The sequence below is a fragment of the Triticum aestivum genome, chromosome 5D, assembly GCF_018294505.1.
Source record: "Triticum aestivum cultivar Chinese Spring chromosome 5D, IWGSC CS RefSeq v2.1, whole genome shotgun sequence".
Classification (NCBI taxonomy): Eukaryota; Viridiplantae; Streptophyta; class Magnoliopsida; order Poales; family Poaceae; genus Triticum; species Triticum aestivum.
The window spans coordinates 9,201,015-9,220,661 of record NC_057808.1 but is presented as its reverse complement, the minus strand read 5'-3'; the positions used below and the strand labels follow the sequence as shown (position 1 = coordinate 9,220,661).

Genomic DNA, 19,647 nt, shown 5'->3' with positions numbered 1-19,647 from the left:
GTGTGTGTGTCAGCTGAGGATAGGCTCTTTTGTGTTGTAGCTTTACTCTGCGGTGTTGTCCGTCTGTGGACTTGTTCGAGAGTGGTGGGGTGCGTGCTACGCTCGTTTTTCGCATCGAGTGGTAGTTTCTTATAATTTCAACTCTGCCTTCTATAAAAATATGATACGCCTAGGCGTATTTTAGAAAAAAAAAACATTTTATTAGCAGGCCAGGATATATCATCTACCACCAGACAGGCGTGTGATGGTGTTCGCCGCCTACGGAGGCGCTTCAAGAACCTGATCCACGTCCGTGACGGCGAGGTATCCGGGCGCGAACTCCGGCAGAGGCAGGTCTCCGTTGAGGTACCGCATGACGAGGCGCATTCTGGGCCTCGCCGCCGGCAAGGGATGTGAGCACAGCAGCCCCAGCTTGAGCACCAGCTCGGCCTCGTCGGCGACGAAGTCGTCCAGCCTCGGGTCGACGGCGTCGACAATCAGGCCGGAGCAGCCCTCCCATGTGTCTCTCACCCACTGGACGAGCACCAGCAGCTCGCCGCGGGCGTTGAGCCCCATGGGCCGCCTCCCGCAGGCCACCTCGAGGACGAAGGCGCCGAAGGCGAACACGTCGGTGGCCTCGGTCGCCTTGCCGAACCTCATCAGCTCAGGGGCGAGGTAGCCCCTGGTGCCGGCCACGTGGGTGGTGTGCGCGTCGGCGCCGTGGTCGTGCAGCCTCGCGAGGCCGAAGTCTCCCAGCCGGCCGTTCATGTCGGCGTCTAGGAGGACGTTGCTGGCCTTGATGTCCCGGTCCACGATGACCTGCTCCCAGTCCTCGTGGAGGTACAGGAGCCCGGACGCGACGCCCTTGATGATGTGAAGCCTCTGCGTCCATGAGAGCGTGGCGCTCCTGGTTTGGGCGTGCAGGTAGCTGTCCAAGCTGCCGTTGGGCATGCGCTCGTAGACCAGGAGCAGCTCGTCCTTGTGCCGGCAATAGCCGATGAGGTGGACCAGGTTCCGGTGTCGCAGCCGGCCAAGGATGATGATCTCAGCTGTGAACTGGGCTAGCCCCTGCCTCGACTCCGAGGAGATCCGCTTCACCGCCACCGGAACACCGGAGCCGGCGAGGGCCCCTCCGTAGACCCGCCCAAAGCCGCCTTTTCTGAGGATTTGATTGTCGTGGAAGCCATTGGTTGCTCGACGGAGGTCCTTGTACGCGAAGCGGCGGGGACCGAGTTGGGCTTCCCAGTCTTCGTTCCACTCTGAGTCTGAGTTCCTGTTCCTGCACCACCATCGAAGGAGAAGCCAAGCCGCTATACCTGCAAGTATAATTTTGACCACTTTTCCCTATTAACTACTGACCAGTTCTCTTCTTCAAATGAATGAAAGCACAGAGCTCATGTCGATTGCTCGAAAAAGAAGGAAAAATTATCTGCAAATATGGCAAGGGAAGATAATACCGCAGGCTGCCATTTGACGATTTTTTCTTGTTGTCATGGGCTTCTTGCCTGGAACTATTTCGTTCTTCTTGTGACTGCAGCAGCAGCGATAAGTTAAGCGGTTTGGTCGATCCAGACATGCTAAAGCTCCACCCGAGAACCTGATTGTTAGAATACAACTTGTAATAGGATTAGGACTCCTACTCGGTTTATAATAGAGCTAGGTCAGGTGCAGCTTGGCTCTTATATATACCTCTTGTACTGGCACAATATTGCACCAACAATTATTCAATACAATTCTACACGGTATCAGACTTACGATCTTAGGGTATGGCTAACCCGCCGGCCCCGCCGCCGCCGCCCGGCTACTCCAAGCGGCACGCCGCCATCGTCGCCGCCCAGGTCGCCGCGGCCTCCTCCGCCTCTACCTCTACTCTAGCTCTACCTCCACCAACAACACCTCCTCAACCATCTGGCTGGCGTCCAAGTCCAAACTACCGGGGCAAAAACCCTAGGCCGCCGCAGTTCCGCACGGCGCCCACTCCTGCTCCGCACCCGGCTCCACCAACTGCGCCACCACCGCCTCCGGCTCCATCAACTGCACCACCACCGCCGCCCGGATGGCGCCCATCTCCTGATCCATGGACAGGGCTAGTCCAGGCGTGGCCTATGCCCTGGTCCGCCCCTACGCCATATGGTGCCCCGCCTGCCTATACCGGTGGCTGGCAGCCCGGTGCTCGCCCTCACACCGGCGCGCCCATCCTCGCGCCCCGACAGCCGACGGCCGCGTACCACGCTGCTCCCTCCTACGCGCCACCGATCTACAACACCATTCCTTATGCATCATATTGCGCTCCATCGCCCCCCTACATGCAGCAGTACAATGATGGTGTCTCTCTCTTTACGCCGATGCCAGCCCTACTGCCGACGCCACCAAACCCGCAAGCGCCCATGACTACACCGGCCTCTACTTCAACTCCGAGCTGGGACCAAGCTGTTTTTCTACAAGCCATGAACAACTTTGATGCTTAAGGGAACTCGGGTACGGATTGGATTTTCGATTCTGGTGCTTCTCGTCATATGTCTGCATCGAGTAATTTGCTTTCTTCTTGCACACCTTCGTCTTTTCCCTCTATTACTCTCGGTGATGGATCTTCTATTCCTATTTACTGTGTCGGTCAGGCTCAAATCCAATCCCCAACTAAGCCTTTGCTTCTTCATGATGTTCTCGTAGCTCCTGCTCTTATTAAAAATCTGATTTCTGTTCGCCAAATCACCACTGATAATCTTGTTTCTGTTGAGTTTGACCCCTTTGGTTTGTCTGTGAAAGACTACCGGACCAAGGCCGAGATCGCTCGATTCAATAGCTCCGGTGATTTATATTCTCTCCATGGTGTTCCGGCCGCTGCTCCTCCAACATCTATGGCGGCCTCTGTTGATCTGTGGCACCAACGTCTCAGCCATCCCAATAAAAATGTGTTATCTACACTTCTTAGTGAATTTTCAATACCTCGTCATAGAGACACTCATAATTCTTCTATGTGTCAATCATGTCAATTGGGCAAACATGTTCGCCTTCCCTTTAGTTCCTCTCAATCCTCTAGTACTTTTCCTTTTGAATTACTTCATTGTAATCTCTGGACATCACCAATAGAAAGTGTATCTGGTTTTAAGTATTATCTCGTGATTCTTAATGATTTTACTCATTATGTTTGGACTTTTCCTTTACGCAACAAATCCGACGTTCATAATATATTCCTTAACTTTCAGCGCTATGTCTCGGTCCACTTTTTCCTCCCTATAAGATTCATACAATGTGATAATGGTCGTGAATTTGACAACTTTAAAAATCGAAATTTCTTTCTACAATATGGAATTCTCTTGCGTTTCTCCTGTCCTTATACCTCCCCTCAAAACGGCAAAGCCGAGCGTTCTCTTCGTACTCTTAATGACATCATTCACACTTTGCTTGTTCACTCTTCTCTGTCCCCGACGTTCTGGGCCGAGGCCCTCCACATGGCCACATATTTGCTCAATATTCGTCCATCTAAAGTTAACCCGCAAACTACTCCTTACTTCTCTTTATTTCTCTCTCATCCAAATTACTCTAACATTCGCGTCTTCGGTTGTCTTTGTTTCCCAAACTCCTACTCCACTTCTCCTAACAACTTTCCCCGCGCTCTATCCCGTGTGTCCATCTAGGGTTTTCTGACGACCACAAGGGTTATCATTGTCTAGAACTTGTTAGTGGTCGTGTTTGTTGGAAATATGCCCTAGAGGCAATAATAAAATGGTTATTATTATATTTCCTTGTTCATGATAATTGTCTATTGTTCATGCTATAATTGTATTAACTGGAAACCGTAATACATGTGGGAATACATAGACCACAACATGTCCCTAGTAAGCCTCTAGTTGACTAGCTCGTTGATCAATAGATGGTTATGGTTTCCTGACCATGGACATTGGATGTCATTGATAACGGGATCACATCATTAGGAGAATGATGTGATGGACAAGATCCAATCCTAAGCATAGCACAAGATCGTGTAGTTCGTTTTCTAAGAGCTTTTCTAATATCAAGTATCGTTTCCTTAGACCATGAGATTGTGCAACTCCCGGATACCGTAGGAATGCTTTGGGTGTACCAAACGTCACAACGTAACTGGGTGGCTATAAAGGTGCACTACAGGTATCTCCGAAAGTGTCTGTTGGGTTGGCACGAATCAAGACTGGGATTTGTCACTCCGTATGACGGAGAGGTATCTCTGGGCCCACTCGGTAATGCATCATCATAATGAGCTCAATGTGACTAATGAGTTAGCCACGGGATCATGCGTTACGGAACGAGTAAAGAGACTTGCCGGTAACGAGATTGAACGAGGTATTGGGATACCGACGATCGAATCTCGGGCAAGTAACATACCGATAGACAAAGGGAATTGTATACGGGATTGATTGAATCCCCGACATCGTGGTTCATCCGATGAGATCATCGTGGAACATGTGGGAGCCAATATGGGTATCCAGATCCCGCTATTGGTTATTGGTCGGCGAGGTGTCTCGGTCATGTCTGCATGGTTCTCGAACCCGTAGGGTCTACACACTTAAGGTTCGGTGACGCTAGAGTTGTTATGGGAAATAGTATGTGGTTACCGAAGGTTGTTCGGAGTCCCGGATGAGATCCCGGACATGACGAGGAGCTCCGGAATGGTCCAGAGGTGAAGATCGGTATATTGGACGAAGGGTATTGGAGTCCATAATTGTTCCGAGGGTACCAGGCTATGGCCAGCATGTCCGAAAGGGGTTTCGGAGGCCCCGACAAGCGTTTGGGGGCCTTATGGGCGAAGGGGAAGGGGCAAACCAGCCCACTAAGGGGCTGTGCGCCCCTCCCAACCCCTCTCACGTAACCAGGAGAGGTGGGGGGCGCCACCCATAGGGCAGCCGCCCCTCCCGGCTTGGGGGGCAAGTTTCCTAGGGGGTGGGGGCGCCCAAACCCATCTAGGGTTTCCCCTGGCCGCCGCCTCCTCCTCTAGATCCATCTAGAGGGGCCGGCCCTCTCTCCCCTTCCCCCTATATATAGTGAGGGGGTGGGAGGGCAGCCACACCCTTCCCTTGGCGCAGCCCCTTCCTCCTCATACAACTCCTCCTCCTCCGTAGTGCTTGGCGAAGCCCTGCCGGAGAACCACGAGCTCCATTGCCACCACGCCGTCGTGCTGCTGGAGTTCTCCCTCAACTTCTCCTCTCCCCTTGCTGGATCAAGAAGGAGGAGACGTCCCCGGGCTGTACGTGTGTTGAACGCGGAGGCGCCGCCCGTTCGGCGCTAGATCGGATCTTCCGCGATTTGAATCGCCGTGAGTACGACTCCATCAACCGCGTTCTTGTAACGCTTCCGCTTAGCGATCTTCAAGGGTATGAAGATGCACTCCCTCTCTCTCGTTGCTAGCATCTCCTAGATTGATCTTGGTGACACGTAGGAAAATTTTGAATTATTGCTACGTTACCCAACAGTGGCATCATGAGCTAGGTCTTTGCGTAGATTCTATGCACGAGTAGAACACAAAGTAGTTGTGGGTGATGATTTGTTCAATTTTCTTGCCGTTACTAGTCTTATCTTGATTCGGCGGCATTGTGGGATGAAGCGGCCCGGACCGACCTTACACGTACTCTTACGTGAGACAGGTTCCACGGACTGACATGCACTTGATGCATAAGGTGGCTAGCGGGTGTCTGTCTCTCCCACTTTAGTCGGATCGGATTCGATGAAGAGGGTCCTTATGAAGGGTAAATAGCAATTGGCATATCACCGTTGTGGCTTTTGCGTAGGTAAGAAACGTTCTTGCTAGAAACCCATAGCAGCCACGTAAAACATGCAACAACAATTAGAGGACGTCTAACTTGTTTTTGCAGAGTATGCTATGTGATGTGATATGGCCAAAAGGATGTGATGAATTATATATATGTGATGTATGAGATTGATCATGTTCTTGTAATAGGAATTACGACTTGCATGTCGATGAGTATGACAACCGGCAGGAGCCATAGGAGTTGTCTTAATTTATTGTATGACCTGCGTGTCAATGAAAATCGCCATGTAATTACTTTACTTTATTGCTAACCGTTAGCCATAGTAGTAGAAGTAATAGTTGGCGAGACAACTTCATGAAGACACGATGATGGAGATCATGGTGTCAGGCCGGTGACGAAGGTGATCATGCCGTGCCTCGAAGATGGAGATCAAAAGGCGCAAGATGATATTGGCCATATTATGTCACTTTATGATTTGCATGCGATGTTTGTCATGTTTACATCTTATTTGCTTAGAACGACGGTAGCATAAATAAGATGATCCCTCACTAAAATTTCAAGAGATGTGTTCCCCCTAACTGTGCACCGTTGTGAAGGTTCGTTGTTTCGAAGCACCACGTGATGATCGGGTGTGATAGATTCTAACGTTCGCATACAACGGGTGTAAGCCAGATTTACACATGCGAAACACTTAGGTTGACTTGACGAGCCTAGCATGTACAGACATGGCCTCGGAACACAAGAGACCGAAAGGTCGAACATGAGTCGTATAGTAGATACGATCAACATAAAGATGTTCACCGATGATAACTAGTCCGTCTCACGTGATGATCGGACACGACCTAGTTGACTCGGATCATGTATCACTTAGATGACTAGAGGGATGTCTATCTAAGTGGGAGTTCATTAAATAATCAGATGAACTTAATTATCATGAACATAGTCAAAAGGTCTTTGCAAATTATGTCATAGTTTACACTTTGGTTCTACTATTTAAGATATGTTCCTAGAGAAAATTTAGTTGAAAGTTGATAGTAGAAATTGTGCGGACTGGGTCCGTAAACTGAGGATTATCCTCATTACTGCGCAGAAGGCTTATGTCCTTAATGCACCGCTCGGTGTGCTGAACCTCGAGCGTCGTCTGTGGATGTTGCAAACATCTAACATACACGTTTTGATGACTACGTGACAGTTCAGTGCGTAATGCTAACGGTTTAGAATTGAGGCGCCAAAGACGTTTTTGAAACGTCGCAGAACATATGAGATGTTCCAAAGACTGAAATTGGGATTTCAGACTAGTGCCCATGTCAAGAGGTATGAGACCTCTGACAAGTTTCTTAAGCCTGCAAACTAAGGGAGAAAAGCTCAATCGTTGAGCATGTGATCAGATTGTCTGAGTACTACAATCGCTTGAATCGAGTGGGAGTTAATCTTCCAGATGAGATAGTGATGGTTCTCCAAAGTCATTGCCACCAAGCTACTAGAGCTTCGTGATGAACTATAACATATCAGGGATAGATATGATGATCCTTGAGCTATTCGCGATGTTTGACACCGCGCAAGTAGAAATCAAGTGGGAGCATCAATTGTTGATGGTTAGTAAAACCACTAGTTTCAAAAGGCGCAAGGGCAAGAAAGGGATACTTCATGAAATGGCAAATCAGTTGCTGCTCTAGTGAAGAAACCCAAGGTTGAACCCAAACCCGAGACTAAGTGCTTCTGAAATGAGGGGAACGATCACTGAAGCAGAACTACCCTAGATACTTCGTAGATGAGAAGGCTGGCAAGGTCGACATAAGTATATTGGATATACATTATATTAATGTGTAATTTACTAGTACTCCTAGTAGCACCAGGGTATTAGATACCGGTTCGGTTGTTAAGTGTTAGTAACTCGAAATAAAAGCTGCGGAATAAACGGAGACTAGCTAAAGGTGAGATGACGATATGTGTTGAAAGTGTTTCCAAGGTTGATGTGATCAAGCATCGCATGCTCCATCTACCATCGAGATTGGTGTTAAACCTAAATAATTGTTATTTGGTGTTTGCGTTGAGCATAGACATGATTGGATTATGTTTATCGCAATACGGTTATTCATTTAAGGAGAATAATGGTTACTCTGTTTATTTGAATAATACCTTCAATGGTCTTGCACCTAAAATGAATGGTTTATTGAATCTCGATCGTAGTGATACACATGTTCATGCCAAAAGATATAAGATAGTAATGATAGTACCACATACTTGTGGCACTGCCATTTGAGTCACATTGGTATAAAACGCATGAAGAAGCTCCATGTTGATGGATCTTTGGACTCACTCGTGTTTGAAAAGATTGAGACATGCGAACCATGTCTATTGGTAGATATGCATGAAGAAACTCCATACAAATGGATCGTTTGGACTCACTTGATTTTGAATCACTTGAGACATGCAAATCATAACACATGGGCAAGATGACTGAAAGGCCTCGTTTTCAGTAAGATGGAACAAGAAAGCAACTTGTTGGAAGTAATACACTTTGATGTGCGAAGTCCAATGAGTGCTGAGGCATGCAGTGGATATTGTTATGTTCTTACTTCACAGATGATTTGAGTAGATGCTGAGTATATTTACTTGATGAAACATAAGTCTGAATTATTGAAAGGTTCAAGTAATTTCAGAGTGAAGTTGAAGATCGTCGTGACAAGAGGATAAAATGTCTGTGATATGATCATAGAGATGAATATCTGAGTTACGAGTTTGGCACACAATTAAGACATTGTGGAAATTGTTTCACAACTAATACCGCCTGGAACACCATAGTGTGATGGTGTGTCCGAACATCATAACTACACCCTATTGGATATGGTGCATACCATGATGTCTCTTATCGAATTACCACTATCGTTTATGGGCTAGGCATTAGAGACAACCACATTCACTTTAAATAGGGCACCACGCAATTCCGTTGAGACAACACCGTATGAACTATGGTTTAGAGAAACCTAAGCTGTCGTTTCTTAAAAGTTTGGGGCTGCGACGCTTATGTGAAAAGGTTTCAGGCTAATAAGCTCGAACCCAAAGCGGATAAATGCATCTTCATAGAATACCCAAAACAGTTGGGTATACCTCCTATTTCAGATCTGGAAGCAAAAGTGATTGTTTCTAGAAACGGGTCCTTTCTCGAGGAAAAGTTTCTCTCGAAAGAATTGAGTGGGAGGATGGTGGAGACCTGATGAGGTTATTGAACCGTCACTTAAACTAGTGTGTAGCAGGGCACAAGAAGTTGTTCCTGTGGCACCTACACCAATTGAAGTGGAAGCTTATGATAGTGATCAGGAAACTTCGGATCAAGTCACTACCAAACCTCGTAGGACTACAAGGATGCGTACTACTTCAGAGTGGTACGTAATCCTGTCTTGGAAGTCATGTTGCTACACAACAATGAACCTACGAGCTATGGAGAAGCGATGGTGGGCCTAGATTCCGACAAATGGCTCGAGGCCATAAAATCCGAGAGAGGATCCATGTATAAAAACAAAGTATAGACTTTGGAAGAACTACTTGATGGCCGTAAGGCTGTTGGGTGCAGATGGATTTTAAAAGGAAGACGAACAATGATGGTAAGTGTCACCATTAAGAAAGCTCGACTTGTCGTTAAGATGTTTTCCGACAAGTTCAAGGAGTTGACTACGATGAGATTTTCTCACTCGTAGCGATGCTAAGAGTCTGTTGGAATTATATTAGCAGTTACTGCATTTATGAAATCTTGCAGATAGGATGTCAAAAAACAATGTTTCCTCGACGATTTTCTTGAGGAAAGGTTGTATGTGATACAACCAGAAGGTTTTGTCAATCCTGAAAGATGCTAACAAGTATGCAAAGCTCCAGCAATCCTTCTAAGGACTGGAGTAAGCATCTCGGAGTTGGAATGTACGCTTTGATGAGATGATCAAAGATTTTGGGTTTATACAAAGTTTATGAGAAACTTGTATTTCCAAAGAAGTGAGTGGGAGCACTATAGAATTTTTGATGAGTATATGTTGTTAACATATTGTTGATCAGAAATGATATAGAATTTCTGGAAAGCATACAGGGTTATTTGAAAAGTGTTTTTCAATGGAAAACCTGGATTAAGCTACTTGAACATTGAGCATCAAGATCTATAAGGATAGATCAAAAATGCTTAATAATACTTTCAAATGAATACATACCGTGACAAAATTTTGAAGGAGTACAAAATAGATCAGCAAAGAGGGAGTTCTTGGCTGTGTTACAAGGTGTGAGTATTGAGTAAGACTCAAGACCTGACCACGGCAGAAGAGAGAGAAAGGACGAAGGTCGTCCCCCATGCTTTAGACGTAGGCTCTACAGTATGCTATGCTGTGTACCGCACCTGAAGTGTGCCTTGCCATGAATTAGTCAAGGGGTACAAGAGTGATCCAGGAATGGATCACATGACAGCGGTCGAACTTATCCTTAGTAACTAGTGGACTAAGGAATTTTCTCGATTATGGAGATGGTAAAAGAGTTCGTCGTAAAGGGTTACGTCGATGCAAACTTTGACACTAATCCGGATGACTCTGAGTAGTAAACCAGTTTCGTATAGTAGAGCAGTTATTTGGAATAGCTCCAAGTAGCGCATGGTAGCTGCATCTACAAGATGACATAGAGATTTGTAAAGCACACACGGATCTGAAAGGTTCAGACCCGTTGACTAATAACCTCTCTCACAAGCGAGATATGAACAAACCCCATGGGTGTTGGATTCTTTACAATCACATAGTGATGTGAACTAGATTATTGACTCTAGTGCAAGTGGGAGACTGTTGGAAATATGCCCTAGAGGCAATAATAAAATGGTTATTATTATATTTCCTTGTTCATGATAATTGTCTATTGTTCATGCTATAATTGTATTAACTGGAAACCGTAATACATGTGTGAATACATAGACCACAACATGTCCCTAGTAAGCCTCTAGTTGACTAGCTCGTTGATCAATAGATGGTTATGGTTTCCTGACCATGGACATTGGATGTCATTGATAACGGGATCACATCATTAGGAGAATGATGTGATGGACAAGACCCAATCCTAAGCATAGCACAAGATCGTGTAGTTCGTTTGCTAAGAGCTTTTCTAATGTCAAGTATCGTTTCCTTAGACCATGAGATTGTGAAACTCCCGGATACTGTAGGAATGCTTTGGGTGTACCAAACGCCACAACGTAACTGGGTGGCTATAAAGGTGCACTAAAGGTATCTCCGAAAGTGTCTGTTGGGTTGGCACGAATCAAGACTGGGATTTGTCACTCCGTATGACGGAGAGGTATCTCTGGGCCCACTCGGTAATGCATCATCATAATGAGCTCAATGTGACTAATGAGTTAGCCACGGGATCATGTGTTTCGGAACGAGTAAAGAGACTTGCCGGTAACGAGATTGAACGAGGTATTGGGATACCGACGATCGAATCTCGGGCAAGTAACATACCGATAGACAAAGGGAATTGTATACGGGATTGATTGAATCCCCGACATCGTAGTTCATCCGATGAGATCATCATGGAACATGTGGGAGCCAATATGGGTATCCAGATCCCGCTATTGGTTATTGGCCGGAGAGGTGTCTCGGTCATGTCTGCATGGTTCTCGAACCCGTAGGGTCTACGCACTTAAGGTTCGGTGACGCTAGAGTTGTTATGGGAAATAGTATGTGGTTACCGAAGGTTGTTCGGAGTCCCGGATGAGATCCCGGACATGACGAGGAGCTCCGGAATGGTCCGGAGGTGAAGATCGGTATATTGGACGAAGGGTATTGGAGTCCGGAATTGTTCCGGGGGTACCAGGCTATGGCCAGCATGTCCGAAAGGGGTTTCGGAGGCCCCGGCAAGCGTTTGGGGGCCTTATGGGCCAAGGGGAAGGGGCAAACCAGCCCACTAAGGGGCTGTGCGCCCCTCCCAACCCCCCTCACGTAACCAGGAGAGGTGGGGGCGCCACCCCTAGGGCAGCCGCCCCTCCCGGCTTGGGGGGCAAGTTTCCTATGGGGTGGGGGCGCCCAAACCCATCTAGGGTTTCCCCTGGCCGCCGCCTCCTCCTCTAGATCCATCTAGAGGGGACGGCCCTCTCTCCCCTTCCCCCTATATATAGTGAGGGGGTGGGAGGGCAGCCACACCCTTCCCTTGGCGCAGCCCCTTCCTCCTCATACAACTCCTCCTCCTCCGTAGTGCTTGGCGAAGCCCTGCCGGAGAACCACGAGCTCCATTGCCACCACGCCGTCGTGCTGCTGGAGTTCTCCCTCAACTTCTCCTCTCCCCTTGCTGGATCAAGAAGGAGGAGACGTCCCCGGGCTGTACGTGTGTTGAACGCGGAGGCGCCATCCGTTCGGCGCTAGATCGGATCTTCCGCGATTTGAATCGCCGCGAGTACGACTCCATCAACCGCGTTCTTGTAACGCTTCCGCTTAGCGATTTTCAAGGGTATGAAGATGCACTCCCTCTCTCTCGTTGCTAGCATCTCCTAGATTGATCTTGGTGACACGTAGGAAAATTTTGAATTATTGCTACGTTACCCAACAGTGTTCATGTGTCTTGTCATGTAACATTTGCTGAAAACATTTTTCCCTTTTCTGAGCGTCAACAATTAGATCCCAACTCACCCACGCCTTCCACTAGTCCCTCTCGTCGCAATCATCTTCCTTTCTTTCACCCGCCGACCTATCCAGCGAAACCAGCCGCAGTAGCGGATCCTGCCGCCACCACTTCTGTCATCACCTCTGTCCCGGCAGAGGAAAACACATTACCCTCTGACGCGGCAGACCTCGTGCCGCCGCAGTCTTCACCGCCATCTCTCGCGTCTGCTTCCTCCGCTGCGCCAGACGCGTCCACCACATCTTCCCCCACTCCTCCTGCTCATGCTATTCCCGTTCCAGCTCCTACTAACAATCATACCATGCGCACACATGCCAAGTCCGGGTTTCGTTTACCTGCAAAAGATCGTCTCAATCTTCATGCATCTATATCTCCTTCCTCTCTACCCAAATCTTACAAATCAGCTCTCCTAGATCCTAATTTGGCCGCAGCTATGAAAGATGAATATGATGCCCTTCTGCAGAATAACACGTGGCAGTTAGTTCCTCGTCCTTCCAATACAAATATCGTTTCGGGCAAATGGGTTTTTCGCCATAAATTTAATTCTAATGGGAGTCTTGCACGTTATAAGGCTCGATGGGTATGCCGTGGTTACTCTCAGCAACACGGCATCGATTATGATGAGACTTTCTCTCCAGTTGTCAAGCCCAGCACTATTCGCAGTGTCCTTAGCATCGCCGTCTCTTCTTCCTGGCCAATTCATCAACTAGATGTCAAAAATGCTTTTCTTCATGGCTCTCTTCAAGAAACAGCCTATTGTCAACAACCTCTTGACTTCGAACATTCCTCCTATCCTAATCATGTTTGTCTTCTTAACAAATCTTTTTATGGTCTTAAACAAGCACCACGTGCCTGGTTCCAACGCTTTTCTACTTATGCTCAAACCATCGGTTTTATCCCTTCCCGTTCTGACACTTCACTCTTCACCTTTCATCACAACACCAACACTGCTTACCTTCTTTTATATGTTGATGATATTATCCTCATAGCTTCCTCACAACAATTTTTAGATCATATTATCTCTCTTCTTCGCCACGAATTCTCTATGACAGATTTAGGTCTTCTTCACCACTTCTTAGGTATTGCTGTTATCTGTGACTCCTCTGGTCTTTTCTTGTCTCAACGTCAGTACACTCTGGATCTTCTTTCCCGTGCTGGTATGCTTGATTGTCAAACTTCCCGTACCCCTGTTGATATAGGTTCCAAACTCTCTGCCGACGGTGATCCTTTCTCTGATCCTTCTCTTTATCGTAGTCTTACCGGTGCACTTCAGTATCTCACTCTCACTCGTCCTGAAATTTCTTTTGCTGTCCAACAAGCTTGTTTATACATGCACGATCCTCGTATTCCACACTACAATCATGTCAAACGTATTATTCGGTATCTCAAAGGCACACTAGACTTAGGTATTCATATCAACAACTCCTCTCCCACCTCCTTGACAGCTTACTCTGATGCAGACTGGGCTGGTTGTCCAGATACTCGTAGGTCCACATCTGGATTTTGTGTTTTTCTTGGTAACAATTTGGTTTCTTGGTCTCCAAAAAGGCAGGTTACGACCTTCCACTCGTCTGTTGAAGCTGAGTACCGCGCTGTGGCTCATGCGGTTGCTGAAACGGTTTGGTTGCGCTAGTTGCTGTCGGAGCCGCACCGTCCTATTGAGCAAGCTACCATTGTTTACTGTGATAATATTTCAGCTGTCTACATCTCAGGGAATCCGGTTCAACACTGTCGCACCAAGCATATTGAGATCGACATTCATTTTGTTCGAGAGAAGGTGGCTCTCGGTCAAGTTCGCGTTCTCCACGTGCCTACTTCTGCTCAGTTCGCTGATATCTTTACTAAAGGTCCGGCGACTACTCCGTTTCAAGACATTCGTTTCAGTCTCAACGTCGTCGAGCCTACCGTTGACACTGCGGGGGATGTTAGAATACAACTTATAATAGGATTAGGACTCCTACTCGGTTTGTAATAGGGCTAGGTGCCTAGGTCAGGTGCGGCTTGGCTCTTATATACCTCTTGTACCGGCACAATATTGCATCAACAATTATTCAATACAATTCTACATTGATGAGTGCCACTCGGAACTCCGGAAGCGGCGGAGAAGCCGACGTGTGCCATGGTGGGAACCCCTGCCTTTGACTTGGTGCCATTCTTCAGAACCTTCGCGAGGTCGAGGGAGTAGTAAGTGAGAAGCGGTGAGTTGGGCTCATCCATGGGAACTGGAGCAAGCCGGACCTCGAGCAGCCCCGAAGAGTAGTAGTCCACCCACACCTGCATTGGTTTTCCACTATAAAGTATCAACGGATTAAAGTCCATGCCGTTGGCAGTGTAGTAGCCCGCGGTTGAAGAGGCGGCGGACGTTAGGTTGTTGAGATCAATCCCGACATGGTTGTTGTCTATGTCTCGGAACTCCTTGTTGTCTACGTTGTCCAGCTCTATGGCGAAGAAACAATTTGCACTTGCATGGGTGTCGACGTACTGACTGGCATAGCTGCTAAGGCCCAAGTATTTCCCTGCCTCGGTAAAAGACAACGGGGCCAAGGAGATGACGAACGCCATCCCGTCGCCGGAATAGCCCCAGTGGCCGGGTGTGATGGTGAACATGAAAGTGGCCGAGAAGCTCGTGGCCATCCCATCAGAACTGACGAACGGGAGGGCTTTGGGGTGGAAACCGTGGCCCTAGAGATCGGCGTAGCTCTTTTTTTTTGAACGAAGACGCTAGAAACGTCCGGCTTTAAATTAATAAAGCCACAAGACACCATTCATATAAGGTTCTAAGAAGGGAACAAAAGAAGATAAGCAGTTCCGCACGGCCATCAACATACAGACACAAGGTTCAGAAGCACGCAGGCTCAAATATTACAACCATGGAACCACCCAGCCTTACTAGGCCTCGCCAGCGAAGGCTTTCCAAAAGCATCTCATCCGTGCGTCGGTTCTTGTCTTGACAAAGTCTGAGTCGTCTTGATACGCATCATGGCCTCCGACATGCGCTCAGCATCACGCTCCTTCCCCAGCGGTATCCACGTCTGTAAAAATAAGTGGCATTTGAAGATCACATCAGCGGGGTGATTAGGGAATTTTTTTTCTCAATCGTAATTTTGTTACGAGTCGTCCATAGAGCCCACAATAGCGCCCCTACGCATCGCCAAGCTATTCTAGCGCTGGACCCTTTTTGTGTTTTGATCAGAGTGAGCAAGTCGGCTCCCAATGCGGGACTCCAGTTCGAGTGGAATGCATCCCTAACCGCACTCCACACAAACATGGCTAGGTGGCATCTGAAAAACACATGGTTAGCATCTTCTGCTAGACCGCAAACCGTGCAAGATCCATCAGCCGGACCATTGCGTTTAGCTACATTGTCCGAGGTAGGCAGCCTATTTCTAAACATTTGCCATATGAAGATTTTTATCTTCAGTGGCAAGCCTGCCTTCCATAGTCCCCTTGCTATGTCTAGCGCATTCCCCTCGGTAAGTTTGCTATAGAGAGATTTTACCGAGAAGTTTTTGGAGGCGGTCAAACTCCACTCTATTGAGTCAGCACCCACGCCAAGTCGATAGTCACCAATTTTTCGAACCAAGTCGTCCCATGACTCTCGTTCGGTATTGGTGAGGGGCCGCAAGAAGTGAATCCCTGGAGGAGAGGAGATCAGAGCCTCCCCAACCATGATACTGATATTCGTGGCAACCTGGTAGAGATTGGGGTGGCTCTGCCAAAGGGGGGCGGGTCCCAGCCAACAATCTAGCCAAAACCGAGTGGATTGGCCATTGTTAATCTGGAACTTGGCCCCAACCACAAAAGCGGGCCGGACCGCTTGGATCCCATTCCAAAACGCGGATCCGGTCGGGGAGGCCATGAAGGGATTCCCGTTAGGGAAGTATTTCGCTTTTAGTAGCTGCGCCCAGAGTCCCGACTCGTTTTGGGCTAGCCGCCACCACCATTTGGTGAGTAAAGCCACGTTCATTAGTTTCGAGTTCGTGATCCCCAGCCCACCGAATTTCTTAGGCCTACACACGGCCGCCCATTTAACAAGGTGATATTTACGTTTGATGCCGGTTCCTTCCCAAAAGAACCGAGATCAAGGTGTGTCAAGCCTAGCATGCACTCCGTCTGCTAATAAAAACATCCCCATAGTAAAAAGAGGAAGGGAGGAGAGGCTCGAGTTTGTTAGAATTAGCCGGGCAGCAGAGGACATAAATCGCCCACGCCATGGGCTAACTCTATTTGCCACTTTCCCATAAAGTGGCTCCCACTCTAGGATAGAAAGTTTCCGGTGTGAAATTGGAAGCCCAAGGTACTTAATTGGAAAGCTCCCTAGCTTACAATTAAGTAAGCTAGCTACTCGCATGCTTTCTTGGTCGTCCATCCCCATGGTGATCACCTCACTTTTCAGGAAGTTAATTTTGAGTCCTGAAAGGATCTTGAATACGAGTAGCAGAAGTTTAACGGAAGCGATGTTGTGGTCGTCTGGTTCGAACATCAACAAGGTATCATCGGCGTATTGGAGGTGTGTCACCCCTCCAGGGATGAGGTGTGAAACCAGCCCCTTGATATGCCCAGCCTCCCTGGCCTTAGCAATCATAGCCGACAAGGCATCCGCCACGAAGTTAAAGACAAGCGGGGAAATGGGGTCGCCTTGTCGTAACCCTTTCTTATTGCGGAAAAATTTCACCATTTCACCATTGACTATAACCGCGGTGTGCCCACCTGAAATCAGGTGCATGATACGGTGGACGAATCTAGCCTCAAAGCCCTTTTTGAGGAGGACCTCACGCACAAACTCCCAGTTTACGTGGTCATAGGCTTTTTCGAAGTCTAGCTTAAGGATTACCCCCTGCCCTCGAGTACGTTTCAGCTCGTGAATAATTTCTGTGAGTGCTATTGGGCCTTCGAGAATATTTCTCCCCTTGAGAAAGGCGGTTTGGCTCTTAAGTATGACTCGCTGAGCTACCGGGGCCAACCTAGTGGCGTAGGCTTTGGCACATAGCTTAAAGGGCACGTTTATGAGCGTGATAGGGTGGAAAAACTTGATTGCATCCGCCCCTTTCACCTTAGGTATCAGGCAGATCACACCATAATTGAGGCGAGCTAAGTCTACCGTGCCTAGGGCGAAGCCATTTACGATCGCATGGAATAAGTTCCTAAGAACAGGCCAGAACTTTTTGAAGAACTCGACCGGCCATCCGTCCGGGCCTGGTGCCGTGTCGTTCTTCATATCAGCAAGAGCCTTGTTAATTTCTTGCGGTAGAAAGGACAATGCGAGGGCATTGTTTTCCAGCTGTGACACATGCTCCGTAGGTTCCCACAAGTCACCCCGGAGACTAAGACGCTTCTCTTTGGCTGTTCCCAACAGCTCGATGAAGAAGTCATAAATATGTTTCACAATCTCACTTTGGGTCACCAAAATCCCATTCTCATATTGCAGTCTCAGGATGGTGCTCTTGCGCTTACGGCCGTTGGCGTAGGCATGGAAATACCCGGTATTGGTGTTGCCTTTCGTGACCCACTTGACACCACCCCTACGGCGCCAATATTCCTCCTCCGGTCTGAGGATAGCCAAGACCTGGTTTTCCAAGGAGTATCTGTGCTCCCATTCGTATCCGGAAAACGGTCTGGCATCGGCCTGCTCATCAAGGAGCGCGATTTCTTCAATGAGCCGTTCCCTTTCCCGTTTAGACTCACTGCTGTGGTTAGCCCCCCAGCCCCGGAGGAAGGCCCGCAAGGACGCAGCCGCGGAGGACCAGAAATCTACGGGTCCTCGTTGGCGCCCGAGTTGGTTTCCAATCAGGGCCCAACGGTCAGAGACCAGCTGGGTAAACCCCTCGGCCTCGAACCAGGTAGTCTCAAAGAAGAATCTCTTCGACTACGACGCACACTATCCTCCCTAGAAGATAGAATTAAAGGGACGTGGTCTGAGCCAATACGTGTCTCAGCCACTAGGGTGCATAAGGGGAAGAGCACCTCCCAGTCGCTAGTACAGAACACACGGTCAAGAACACAACGGACAGGCGCACGCTATTTGTTGGTCCACGTGAATCTTGCACCCGTGCGCGCAATCTCACGCAGTGCGGCTGCCGCGATTGCGTTATTGAATAGGGACATCCTAGCCCAATCAATGTTGCCGTTGTTTTTATCCGCCCCTGAGCGGATCAAGTTGAAATCCCCTCGTCGTTAGAGCAAGGGCGCCGTCTTGTGTGACGGAAGCTGCGCCATCGAGGAGGAGGTCGCTGCCGGCGAACCCGTTGTATATAAACTCATCCTCGTCGACGGCGGCAACACTGTCGTGTAAAGAGACGACCAAGAGGAGGCAGCACAACCGGATGAGGAGGCTTGGCATGGTGCTTTGCCGGGCTCCCTTTTGTTTGTCCCTTGAGTTTGTGTGTATGTGTGTGGTTGCTCAGAGTAACCACGTACAGTAACTGGCAACTATTAGTACCACTCGCTGGCCATAAACTGCCAACGGGAGTCAAAGTCAATCGCTACTCAAGAAAATGTCCATTATTTTCTACGACCAGAAAAGTGCTCCGGATATGTGGATTGCATTCTGTCCATGTTGGCCGGGCAACCGTGATAACGAGGCTTCGGACGCCCTTATTGGATGCACGCGTACCACAAGTTAGACTCCGTAGATCACGACATGATAGGCTAGTCAAGGCGCCAGGTGGCTTCCCGAGCAGCTTCCGAGAAGGGAAGCTGCCTGTTACACTATGGCAGCTATGGTGTTCCTTTCATCTCTCAATCTCAGATACAGGTAAAGTTTTCAGGGTATCGCCAAGGATTAGATCATGTTCAGATCTAAGGTTCGTGGGCAGGAAGAAGAAGAAGAAGACATGAAGGAGGATGGGAAATGCTACAACCACGTTGCGCGGATACTTTCTTTTTTCGAGAAACCGGCAGGAGCGCTGCCTTTCAGTTAGAAGAAGAGAAAGTGTTACAAATAGTTTACACAAGGCTTTTCCCTATAAAAGTCGGGTGGCAGGGGAGCCTCCCAAACATCATCGGCATGCGGATTACTCGCGAATGAGAAAGCGACTGGATCTGTGCAAGCGAGTATCTATCAAAGCTAGGTGGACGACTTCTTGGTAGGTCAACCTCTTGCCGATGAAAATCCGACGGTTCCTCTCCAGATACTTCATAATTGGCGCGGATACTTCATGAAGCGTGTGTATCCAGCCAGATACTGCCCCGATAAGTTGGGACCTTGTAATTGGCGCTGCAGGCGCCAGCTCGCGAAACTCGCTCACGCAGCCATCCCGCGTGGGCTGGCCCAGCAAGCGAGCGGTCGATC

At 48.4% G+C, this 19,647-nt stretch overlaps 1 pseudogene; it reads right to left on the bottom strand.

Moving 5' to 3' along the window:
- Positions 1–219: 219 nt before the first annotated feature.
- On the bottom strand, positions 220–18,696 carry LOC123120126 (L-type lectin-domain containing receptor kinase SIT2-like; annotated as a pseudogene).
- Between the last annotated feature and the right edge of the window lie 951 nt (positions 18,697–19,647).